At 39.5% G+C, this 13,158-nt stretch overlaps 1 protein-coding gene across 9 annotated transcripts in view; it reads left to right on the forward strand.

Annotated features, from left to right (window-relative positions):
- The window catches only part of CSRNP3 (cysteine and serine rich nuclear protein 3), a 99,565-nt gene that overhangs the window by 49,019 nt on the left and 37,388 nt on the right, over positions 1–13,158 (forward strand). The window contains exons 1-2 of one of the 9 annotated variants that reach the window (XM_038142351.1): positions 9,074–9,408; positions 10,882–11,034. The exons of 5 other annotated variants lie outside the window; for them this stretch is intronic. The gene's annotated coding sequence lies outside the window, so the exon portion shown is untranslated. Of the gene's footprint in view, positions 1–7,324; positions 7,733–9,073; positions 9,409–9,477; positions 11,035–13,158 lie in introns of those variants that run through there. 3 more of the 9 variants (XM_038142349.1, XM_038142350.1, XM_038142352.1) reach the window with 3 other exon arrangements.

Raw genomic sequence — 13,158 nt, forward strand, 5'->3', positions numbered from 1 at the left:
TGATCCTTGCACAATCTCAAGGCATGTAGCTGCTACACTTAACCCTTTATGCTCTTGGAAAATTAGACCAAAATCACAGTGTTTTGGACTTTGAACTCCAGCTGAAAACAGTGTTATCAAATTAAAAATCAGTCCATTTTGATCTCTGAAGTTATATGAGAGCATCCAGGAACTGTCTACTGATTTGCTAAAATGAATGTGACTATTTAAATACTGCTATCCATCTTCTTCCTATATGAATTTCTTCCTAATGTCTAATCTAAATCTCCCCTGTTCTAGTTTAAAACAGTTGCCCCTTGCCTTGTCACTATCCAGCCACGTAAAAAATTACCCACTCTCCTTTTCATAAGCTCATTTTAAGTACTGGATGGTCACAGTGAGATCTTCCTGGAGTCATCTCATCTCCAGGCTGACCAGCCCCAACTCTCTCAGCCTGTCCTCACAGGAGATATCCTCCAGCCCTCTGATGATCTTTGTGGCTCTTCTCAGGACCTGCTCTAACAGGTCTGTGTCTTTCTTGTGCTGAGGACCCCAGAGCTGGCCTCAGTTCCACAGATGGACTCTTCTGACAGTAGAGGGGCAGAATCAGCTCCTTTGACCTGCTGGCCACTCCTCTTGGTGCACTTGGATTTCTGGGCTGTGAGAGCGTACTGCTGGCTCATGTACTTTCTAAAACCTTAGAATGTTGCAATGGCATAGTAAACAATTTGCTATAAAAGTACAGCAGTTCAGCTTTTAACTTGATGGAGATTATAAATAAATAAATGTATATAAATAAATAAAATATATATATATATATATATATATATATATATGCGCATGCTTGGAAAATTATTTTGGCTGCTAAAGTATATGAAAAGATTTTTCATTTAATTTCTTTAACACTGATGTTAGGACAAGTGAAATCATGTTTTTAGGATAAGAGAAGGGAAATTACCTGCAAAAGGCTTTTACTTTATTAATGTAGGCTGCTGCCATGGAATATTTGGGGGAGGTGGGGTCTGGGCAGGAATTGTGTTGTGTTTTGCTGGTAGAGAAAACTCAGCATAAGCAATAAAGTTACCATTGTGGTGCTGATGTTATCACTGATGCTGGTAGACAAACAAAGAAGTAAATAAAAATTATTTTCAAGCTCTCCTGGATACACAAGAAATCAGTGCCGGCCAAATAGAAATGGTCAGAATTATTAAAGAAGAAGCAGTTTCTATTCTTTAAAGGTTATTTAAAACAGCGAAAAGTACCTTACAACCTAGAATTCAATGTTTTTTCCAGCTTTAAATGATTGTGTTGTATGTGAGATGTACAAAGGTGGGAAGAAAAGTTGTAGCAGCTTCACTTCCTGTGGAATGAGATCCTAAGCTGATGTTCAGCAATTCTAGGCAGGCAGCTTTTATTTTAGAATTTAGATATCTTCTTGTCTATTAGATTGAAAATCCACTATGTAACATTAAGTATTTTATTCTAAGTAGTATGTTGAAAATGTCTTGTGCTTTAAGTTGGAATGCTTCATAAACTAACTGCTGTAAAATGTAACAACCTATTTACATTGCTGCTTAGATATGTCTGTGTTTCTGGTATATCTTCACATCTGTCTCCACTCAAAATACTTTTTTTTATGGTAGATGGGAACAAATTTGAAGATTGTAACAATAAAAACCACATCTTTCTGTGGAAGACTAAAACTAAAGAGCTTGTCTGCTTCACTGTGGAAGCTGGGAAAACGAGGAACGAGGGAATGTTGCTGGTTTAGCAACAGTGGTGCTTTAGGAAGGTCTGTTGATGACAAGCCCAGGAAGGAAAGACAGTCTGCTTTCATCTGGATTTCTTTCCTGATCCAATTGAATGGACTCTGTAAACTTGTTCTTGGTTCACTACAGTACATAAAAGGGAACTAAAAGAACCAAACAGTTGGAGAGAGAAAATACTAGCTATCATGCTTGCTTCAAATATCTCCTAATTTATTTAATTTGAAACTTTTTCTGATTAGCACCCAAGTGAAATTTTTAAGTTGGAAAATGATACTATGAGAAAAGGTGTGCTTAGTGACCAAGCAAGGAAAAGGGATATGGAATAAGAAGTATTTCAGTTAATTACAAGCCTAAAGGCACCTTTGTTTCTTCTTTGTTTATGTCTTACAATTTCTAACCACACCAAGCATACTCTGTGTAGTTCTGAATTACTCCTCAGCATGGATCATATTGGAATGTCTGAGGTGTCATGGAAACTGGATGGAGAAAAGCTGGCTTATGAAGCCATACCAGACAGCACAGGCAATTTCTTTTCAAGGATCTGCCGCCTTCTCTCTTTTTTTTTTCTTTTTTTTTCTTTTTTTTTTTTTTCCTCCGAGAGAATGACCACTTTGCTCTTTCAAATAGAACTTACTTTGTTTTATTTGAAAGAGTCCATGCTCTTCTGGCATTTTGAACGATGGCTGTACCAAGCATTACATTATTAATTATTTGCTTTGATTATTCACATCATCTAAAGAAACAGCAGTCAAGAGATTCTTTTGCTACTTGGCTATACACCTCTCAGTACAGTAGTTTGTCTGCCAAAGTTAGTATTTCTTTGATTTTGATAGTTAACTATCAGTTTAGAGAAAGATTGTGAAAGGAAAAAGAAACTCTGTGTGTTTACTACAGAGGAATATTTTTGTTTGTGTACAGTAACTCTTCTGAAGTGTAATATTTTTCAGTGCTGTTTTCTGAAAGGAAGTGTGCTCTCCTCTGGGATATCAGCCTGGAAGAGGTTAATTTTATCTTGGAAAAATGTAGCTTATGTAAGATATAGCAAGAATGTATCATTAATGACAAGGTTTTTAAGACTTGTACTAAAAATCATGGAGAAGGGATATGCTGTGCTATATGCCACAGTATGTGTAAAGAGAATTAATTTTTACTCTGTGCCAGTTTTTTACCCCATGATTTAAAAGGCTGCCTCTGGTCAAGCAGATATTAAGAGTCAGGAAAAAAGCAAACTACAGATGGTATCCTTTAAATTTGCATGGCAGGGTAAGGGTGCCAGAAGTAAGAGTGAAGGGCACCAATGACAGCCTTACACTGATGTGTCAGGAGTCACTGTATGAAGTTTGGTGATGGGATTGCTTGAGTTCCAGAAATCAGAACAGCTACTCACAGGCCTGCCCCTCACTTATAAGCTGCTTTCTCCATCCGTCTGTTGATCTGAAGGTATCACCTTTCAAATAGATTTTGTCTATTGCCATTAATTTCCCTGACTAGACTCTAATTTCAAAACACGGTTGTATTTCTTTGTTGAGAATGCCATTTATGAATGAATAATATTTTCATATTTGTGCAGTTCAGGAACCCAAAGAATGTCATCCCCCTGTCATGGCAGGCTATGGAAATCTATCAAGCCTTAGTATTTGGAACTGAATAGTTAACATGACCCTGCTTGAAGATTGTTTAGCTGTCACTGATCTAGAGAAAGCTAGACATTTGGGGCCAGGGTGAGGAAATTTATTTGATTAAATTATATTTGGTCTAGAAAGAAATATGTAGAATTTATACTTAAGATTATCCTACCCCAGTGTTGCTGACTGTAAGTTTAGATTAATTAATATTGCACTATTTGCTCTTAGGTGAGTGTTTTTAACTCTGTAGAACTTCTGTAATGGCACAATTCCATGGGAAGTTTGCAGCTATGGCTCATCCCAAATTCAATTTAGAGGAGTTTGCATGGGCAAGGTTTATAGATCTTACCGAAGAAGCCACCACAAATCATCTATTTCCAAGCCAGTGCTGAGACATTTAGAGCTGCTGCTGCTGCTGTAGCTCATAAATTGCAAGCCATAGCATATGAACCATGCTGTTTGTAAGAGCTGGAGTAGAGCATGCATGGTCCACTGAATACATTTTCTAAATCCTGGACTGCAAATATTTTTTGTCACTAGAAGACTGTAAAAGTTTCAGCAAAACCCTCTGTTTATGTAACTGGTATGGAAGTTATTACATTTCTGGTGTACTTGAAGAAACCAGACCTCTTGCATTTTATTGCAAGGTACAGGATTCCAACCCTTAGAATAACAAGGCATTGAGTGGTGCAAGTTGTCTCTTTTTTGTTTCATGAAATTGAACAGTGCTCTTCCTGTCGCCCTGTTCTTCTACGTTCTTCTAAACCTTCTGACCTATATATTCTTGTAATGAACTTTCTCACACAGTTTTATGTAAATAATTATTGTTTTACATTCTTTTCTGCAGGAAGAGAAATTTGATAGACTGTTAGTTTCTCCAGTGTCACTGAAGAGATGGCACTTTCATCCTCCAATCCACTGTCACTTTTGAAAGTCTATAAATGTTAGAGTCAGAAATTAAACTTCCCTTCTTTTTACCTTAGAAGTTCCAGCATGCTTGTTGTTTTATGTCGTGTCCTATAGCGACGTTCTTCCCATAAGTTTAATTCTTACATGATTCATTCAACTATGATACAGGATACTGAACAGCAGATTAAGTTTGATACCAAACAAAATAACGTAGTTGTATTAGGTGGAAATGATTTGAAGTTCAAATCATGGGCTTAGTCTGGCTTGTGATATATGGCTGATTTTGGGTTATTGTGAATCTTTGGGGTTTTGTTTGGGGTTTTTTATTTGGTTTTGAATTCTGTCCATGATATGTATTTCAATGCATATAACCTTTATAAAAGTACTCAAGTCTAAATGCATATAGAGTAGAATAAACCAGGATTTATAAAATTATTACTTATTAATGATGGTGATTACTCAGAGTCCAAATTTCCTTAACCAGTTCACTCTTGCTGTAGCTTCTGTGAAACGGGAAAGCATAAGAATGTTCCTATTAATTTTCTTACAAAGTAGTTGTGGGATCTGACAGTTTACCCACATTTACAGATGGTCAGAAGGTTCTTGATTTGTTTCCATTTGAATTCACAAAGAACCTTTTATTTGAGAAAATAGAGCCCTTGCTTACCTCAACTCCCATGGGACACCCTGGATGGAAGAGGCTGCTAAGCATTTGCATTCTCCCAGTGTTGTTTCAAGGAGAGGTGAATTTGGATTCTCCTGAAGAAATCCTGGCTGTTACAGGAGGGCTATCAGGAAGTGTTGTCTCATTTGAACCTCTTCCTTCTGTGGAGTGACAAGGGAGGCCTAGGTTTTGGCTCCTGTGAATCTCTTGGGTGATCTATAATCGCTTTTGTGGTGGCAGAAATGCCCTTCCTCAATAGTGTGTTTGGGCAGAAATTCAGCAATGTGGCTCTGACAAAGACTTCCTTCTATTTAGTAACTCTGTGAGAAGAGAGGAGGGAATGGGATGGAATATAATTTAGCTACCTAAAAATGTCAAGTTATATTTGGGAAATTCAAAATTCCACTATGGAGGATTGAAGCTTCCCTCCCTCCCCCCACCAACCTTGAGGAAGTATTAACCGAGGGTGCCTCTCAGTATGGAGACTGCTTGCTGCTATTGTCTCCTGCAGAAACAACTCTTTGCTGCTAACTGGTTTAACTGTATCATGTCCTTGAACATGTTTTCCTCTAACCACCTTTCAGGATTTGAGGGCTGCTCTGTAGTGTATATAACCACACACAGAAGAATGTGACAATAGTACTCTTTTCCTGACCAATTTTTGTTCTTTCCATCTGTCAAACGCTTGGGTTTTCTTTTTTCTCCTAGTGCTACTGCAGCAAAAATGCCTGCCTTTTGTTTATGTCTTCCTACATGAGCATTGTGACATCATCAGTGGTATTGCCAGGGGAAAAAAATATGCATAGCTGTAGCTAAACCAGCTGCTCGTTAGCAATCTCTCTAGTCTGCTTTCATTCCTTCTCATTAATGTACACACAAGAGTGTTTCCTGCGTAAGAGACATGGAAGGTTCTCAGCCACAAAACATCTGCTCAGTCCTTGTCTTTGGATAGATAAAAATGGTAGCACTTCAGAATACACTCATTCTTGATAATGGCATTTTTAAAAAACTGAAATGAATGTGAGAGCATAGAAGATACTCATTACTGGATTTAGTTGTAGGTAATTCTGAATCCTTTGCTAACCATCTTGTATAATTCAGAGTAATCACAGAGACTGCGTATCAACCGTTACAAAACCGTAATAATACAAACCGAGCAAGATGCCAAGAACAATAAAGAAATGAGTTTTGTCATTGATTTGCATGACGACACAGTAAGGCGAATGAATCTGTTAGTCATGCTTGTCCCTTCTTCCATGCAAATCAGCAGCAAAACTTCCACTGACTTTGATAGGACCAGAATAATGCCAACCATGAGCTACAAGCCGTCATTTATTCTAATGAGAGAGATCTTAAATAGAATAAGGAGGTATTTCATTTTTGGAATGTTAATGAGAAAACAGTTTCTTTTGCTATCTCATGTTATCAAAATGCTCTGAATTATTCTAGCGATAATTGACTGTTTTGTAGAATAGCTGCATCTTTGCAATGTTAATATTACGCATAATTGCGTGTTTGGTACCAGTTTTCAGGGCGGAGGAGAGATGTTCATTTATCATCACTAGCTGTTTGTAGAAAGCTAGCTTTAAATTAGTACATTCAGGGAATTCACTTTACAGTAGGAATCAAGCTATCTCCAAATATTCTAGCGTGGAACCCTGGTATTGATAATGGATCAGTGAAAAAAAAAAAATTAAAATTTATCTTTATATTTTTCTGTAAGGGCTTTTGTAATTTGAATCTAGATATTCACTTACTCTAATATGAAATACTCAGGTAAATATTATACTCAGGTAAATATTAAGTTTTTAAGCGTTATAAAATGTTATTTAAAATCATAATTTTTGCTTAAAATAAACAAGAAAACCCAAGCCAACCAACCAAATGCACGCATGCACACACACACACAAAAACAAACCCCAGAGCATCACCAACTATTACCAAGAAGAGATCAGACTTCAGTGTATTACATAATTTGTCATTTGGATTTGAGAGTAATCCCTGCCCAAATGGCCAATTCTTATTCACCTGAGTAGCCTCAGCGAAGCCAGCAAAACTCATTTTAAGACCAAAGATTACACGATAATGCCCTTGACTGATGAGACAAATTTAAATTAAGGGGCTGTTTTTAGGTATAATTTTTCATTTGGAAGCTTGTCCTCCACATAAAGGATAAACACTGGCAGATTAAGTGTTGGCAAAATATTACCTCTTCAGAATATTAATTTCAGTGTGTACTGTGTGCAGAGCGATGCAGACAATGCATGGCTTGTGCCACTCCCCGCAAGAAAAAATTACTCGTAACAAATCTCTTGAATTTCTTTTTGGACCAGTGTTAGAATGGGAATGATAATAATAATTAAAAAAAAAAGTTCAGAGGATTTCCGTAACAACTGCTGTCTTAATGAACTAAAGAAGCCTTAGAATTTGTTATTCCTTCCTCATAGTAGACCTCAGCTGATAAAAATATCCGTAGCCGGTGAAATCAGTGGCATGCCTGGCTTTCTCAGACAAAACTCCCATGTGATCACACAGGCAGCCTCAGTGAGCCCAAAGCTGCTCAGCAAGCAGTAGGTAATGAGTCTTTGTGCAGAGTGAAGCTCTTGTGGCTGAACAATAAAGCATATGGTACCAGCAATAAAACACAGTGCTGGGAAATTTAAGAAGATTCTGCTGGAAGTGGGAAGACAGTGAATATGTCAAACGTTATAAAATGACGGTCAATCTGGTTTGGGTCCTAATTAATAAAAACAGTGCATGGATTGGAAAAACAACAATTTGAACAGGTCAGTTGTTTTATAGATTCTTCACACACTTCAGTGTTTTAAATATAAATGGGGTTTTTTTGCTATTTCTTTATTGTTAATTAAGCCAGGGTTTTTTTCGTTGTGTAAGGTGGAATTGGAAGGATGCACATCAGTCTGATACCAAGCTAAATAAATTGTGTAAGTTCTGTGATCAAATGCATTGTAAAAATGTTTTTACCATTATTCCTATGCAATTCAAACTTCAATTGTGCATGAAAAATGGGGGGGTAGCAAGTAAAATTAAATTTATGCTAGATGGATCATTTACCAATATCATAAAATATTTAGTAACAACAATCTATTACTCTGCTATGTATTCGAGACTAATTCTTTCTCAGTAGGAGATCGGTAGTGTTTGTGTTTGGTTAAACATAATGTAACATTAAAGCATATCTAACAGTGCACTTACATGGATTTTTTTTCCTCCACATTCTTCTTGGAAATTTTTGGAGATGGTGTTTTGTGTTATTTTTAATGTGATTGTATACACATGTGAGTGATACATTACAACACACTGCATGCATTTCACTCTAATGTTAATGCAAAATATGTTATTATTTTTCGAGCAAGTAATTATTTATCATAGTAGTTCTTAGTTAATTATATATAATTATTTTATTTTTTGAAAACTTTTCCCAGAGATTTCTGTGGCCTGTGTTTTTCTTAAAGAGGATAGACGTGCAAATTCTCGGTGATTTTAAATCATATAGAAATTATCAATGCAAACGTTTTTTTCCTTAAATTTCTTTACAGTTTTGGGTTTGGGGTTTTTTTCTTTCTTTTCTGAGTGCTGAAGATCGTAAATTAGATATGCTGATTTTTGGGGAGTATTTTAGCAAGAAGGAGACGCAGCCCTTGAAAAGCGATTGAGGAAATAAAGAAACAGAACTCGAAACGTAGAGAACAGTATCTCTTTGATGTGCGCTTATGATTTCAAGGGAGAAATGTGCTTTATAAACAGCCCGTTTATTCTGCGGCTGTGGCCGTGCGGGTGCCGGGGCCGGGGCCGGGGCCGGAGCGCCGCGCTCGCGGTGCGTCCCTGCAGCTTCGCTTTGTGCGGGGCTGCGCGCACGGCGGAGCCCGCGCCGCCCGCCCTCTGTAATTAAAGAAAGGGAGAAGGGGAAGGAAGCCCGGGCTCCGGCCGCGGGCAGGGGGAGCGGGTCTCCCGGGAAACCGCCGCAGCGGGCGGGCGGCGCTCCCGGTTCGGGGCGGGGGGCGCGGGCGCTGCCGGCGGGCCCGGGGCGAGGGGCGGGGGGCCGTGCCCAGCATCCCCCGCGGCGGGGCGGGGCCGGGCCATGCAAATGCGGGGGCGGGGCGGCGGCGCGCGGAGGGGCGCGGGCAGGTACGGCGGCGCGCGGGCCGGGCGTCGTGCCGCGGCTGCTGCGGCCCCTCCGCGGGAGCGCGGCCGCGCACGGACACGGACAGAGACACGGACACGGGCAGAGACACGGGCGGGGCCGCGGCCGCGGCTGCCTCCGCTCCTGCCTCCGCTCCTGCCTCCGCTGCGGGCGGGGCCGCGGCCGCGCGGGCCTCGCGCTTTCGCAGTCGGAAATGTGCTTTGGCTTAAAGGGCATCGTTTTCCAGTTGCAAATGTTGGTGATACCTAAGCGAAGGTGCTTTGCAGTCCCTGCTTTAAAACGGTTCTCCTTTGAAAGGTAATTTTATATTACAATCCTGATACAGCTTGACATCTCAGAACGCAGGCCTGCTCATGTTTTAGACAATAGATCAGAAAGGATTTGTAAAAGTACTTTTTCAGTGTACTCATATGCAGCTATTAATTTTTTTTTACACGGAACCCTGGTAATGTTGCAGTAACACCTGCAGTGTGTACTGTAAGATTGGATGAGATAACACTGAACGTGTCACACTATGCTAATTTAAATGGAGAAAATACAGCAATATACAGTCATACAATTATCATATAATTACTATATTCGTCTAAAATGAGTACAGTGGATTTTAAATTTAAATTTATGAGGTGGTTAGGTGCTTACAGTAAGTGCATACAGAGATAAAATTAACAGTATGCAGTAAAATAACAATAGGAGCGTCTCTACAGGGCAGCATTCCCAGTATTACAATGGAATCACAACTTTGAAATACACCTGTCTTGTTTATTTATATAGGAAGGAAACATTAAAAAAAACCAAACGTTTTTCCTGTGGATCAGGCTCTTCATGTTCTAAAACACTCCCAGTGTCAAGTTTTTTAAGAAAGCTTAAAGAAAAAATTCCTGAAGCAAAAAGATGTTCTGTGTTGCTACCAAGTAATGGTAATTTTAAGATAGACTTTTCTTTACACCATCTAAAGTATATTGAAAGTGTGGCTATGTAAACATTTTATGCTACAATTTGAATGGTGGCTGTTGAGTCTCTTTAAGAATCATAAATAGAACCAAATCTTTATGTACTTATCCGGCATTTTGGAGACAGAGATGTGATTTTGATCTCTCATGTTACTGGAGTTTTGTGTTAATTACACTGTCTTAATTAACTTCTAGATCTGAGAAGGCCAAATCTGGTGTGCTATGTTTTGGTTTGAGGATGCAGTGTTTACTGTATATCTTAGTTTTTTTTGGTCTCCATTGTTTATCAGAAAGAGGAATTTGCATTTATTGTGAAACATCTTGCTTTAGACAGATGCAGTAGTTGACTAAATGAAGTTTAAGTTCAATATAAATTGAAGACATGTAAGTCATGGTTTAGAGTTCACAGTGCCAAACGTTTGGAAACTTAATTCTAAAGCTTAAATATTTTCCCTGAGATAGCAACAGATGATTGTCTCATCTAAAACTTTTGCTTGCTCTTAAAATGTACTTCTAGTAACTGGAGCTTGCAGTTTAGAGTTGTTTTTCCTTTGAACAAGCAGGTGGGAAGTCAGGCTGAAGCAAGGCAGCTATAATATATTGCAGCATTGGTAAAGATGTCTTAAAGATAAATTTACATGCAGTCTGTCAGTATCTCTTTTTGCTCTGAGCCAGACATGATGCTGAGAAAAACTGGATTATAGATGGGCCCTTTCCTCAAAAAAATATCCCCAAACACCATCGCATCTTTAAAATGCTGATACCACTACCAGTCCTACCAGTGAGTTTTGATCACTGTTGCTTCATTGCTCTTTTGTAGGCTTTTTTGACACTGGAGAAGGAATTGAGTGTAGATAAAAGACGGATACGAATCTACATCTCATCTACAAATGTACAGAAGACAGAAATATTTACTAGGTTAAAACAGCTCTGAGATAAATAGCATGCCTTTAATTTCTCCATCTCTCCACAGGTATGGATACAGTATTCTAATGAAACTTGTGATAAATTGGAGATGTGAGTAATTGATACCAAAAAAATAAAAACCAAACTGGAAAATTGTGGCCTTTTTCTTCCCTCTCATTTGCATATAATTATTTCTTACAGCTCCCCTATCTTTACACCCACCCTACAAAAAGAGGTTTGTATTTTTAGCACCTCTGCTTCAGTTTTCCATTACTTCATATAAATTTTTCCACAAAGAAATAGGGAAAATTGGAAAAGGAGTAAAAGCTTGTATTGCCATAACAATTTGATGGAAAATTCACTTCATATATATAACTGGACAAATTAAATACTGTGAAGTTAAGGATAAAAGGAAGTTTTATCCTTGATAAAACTCAAGAACCTGCTTGAGTTTTTTTTAAGGTTTTTCTATGCTTAAACGCAAAAATATAGGCAAGGATAGTTCTTAAAAACTAGCACCCAAATGCATTGGACAATTTGCATTCAGGCTTTCAGATGAAAAGATGCATGGCTTTTGTTTAGTACTTCATAAATAATTTCATGGAATATATAACTTGAAGTCCTGATTGATTTTGGGCATGGTTTGTATCCTGCTCTTTCATAAGCAGTAGGGACTCGCATATTTATTCCATTGTCTAATGTGAAGTAGGAAATGTGGGCTGTAGAGAATGGAGCCTGACCCTCATCAGTCGTTCTGAGGGATACGGGCAGGAACTACAGCATCATTTTCCGATGGTAGCTTCACCGTCTGGCGTGGTTGTTGGATTTGGATGAGAAAATGCAAGCAATGATACCATTGTGTAGCGGAAGGATGCAGAGGAAATAAGCCTCTGTGGTATTTGTAGCCCTCGTTGGCATGCTGTCCCTTTCATTACATTTATTTATCCAATTCTGGCAAATCGTTTCTGTGCGTGCCTGTAAGGAGGTGATGTTTTGTTCGGTGCTGCCTGGGCTGCAGGCGGCGGGCTGGGCCCGGGCTGCCGCGCGGTGCGGTGCCGGCGCTGTGTGCGCGGCCGCGGCCGCCCCGCCACGGCGCCTCCCGAGGGGCAGCGCGGCGGAGCGGCCCCGGGCCCTGCTGCGGAGCCCAGCTCGGGAACAAGGCTGCCGCTGCTAACGCATCTCCCCGGGCTGCCTGCGAGTGGGGTCGGGCTGTGCGGTGCCTGTGGCTGTCCCGCCTGAGGAGCACCTGGCTGCTCCTTTCTAGGATGATGAAATAGGCTGACATGGTGCCGGCTTCAGGAGGAGGCCGGGTTTTTTGAATAGGGATGTGATGAACTTCTTAGTGATTTAAAATCTGTTCTTTGTCACTATTGAACAGAATCTGCTTTAAATGTATCATGAATGTGTTAACAAGGAAGCTGGATTGCAGATGTTTTTAGTTGCACTTCCTAAGCGATAGCCATCTCTAGTAAATTCCGTGTGTGGGGGGGTGATAGGGTAAACAAACAACTGAAAGCCACAAAATGTATTTGTTAATTGTTTTTAGTGTGGACATCAAATGGTAGCACTGCTTACTTCCAGCATAACTGTGACAGCTGAGCAGGCTATTCTCAAGCAAATATTTTGGACTTTTAAATGTTTTATTTTAGGGGCAGGAGGGAAATCCCATGACTCAGGGGGAATTGACTCCCTGGGTTGCCATTGTTTTGCTGTCTTGTTGTCCCAGACTCTTTATGGAGGAATTCACTTTCAGCTTAGCCAGAGGTTTAACTTTGTAGCTTTCAATTAAGTTGCTCAGTTGTTTACTATTATGCCCTTCTCATCCACTCTTACTTCTAAACAAACATTTTTCAATAATGAAATGGAAAAGCGGAAATTGCGCAGTATTAACCTTTTTAACTCCTTTGGAAAAGACAGAGTGATAATAAAGCAAAATATATCAAATAACAAAAAGAACCCACCTCAGGCTGGAAGTGTAAGCCACATACCTTCACAGCAGTGCTTTCAGGAGAGTGTAGGGTAGGTAATTAATTTTGTCCCAGCAGACTCCCCTGGCTGAAGTGGTGCTGAATGGTCATAAGATGCTTACAAGTCAGGCAATGAGATGGCAGTGGGCTCGCTGCTCAGCTCCTATTCATCATTGTCTCCGTGACAAGTGTGCCTTGGGAATTGCATGGGTACATGCTTATTA

Source organism: Motacilla alba, chromosome 7, assembly GCF_015832195.1.
Source record: "Motacilla alba alba isolate MOTALB_02 chromosome 7, Motacilla_alba_V1.0_pri, whole genome shotgun sequence".
Taxonomy (NCBI): Eukaryota; Metazoa; Chordata; class Aves; order Passeriformes; family Motacillidae; genus Motacilla; species Motacilla alba.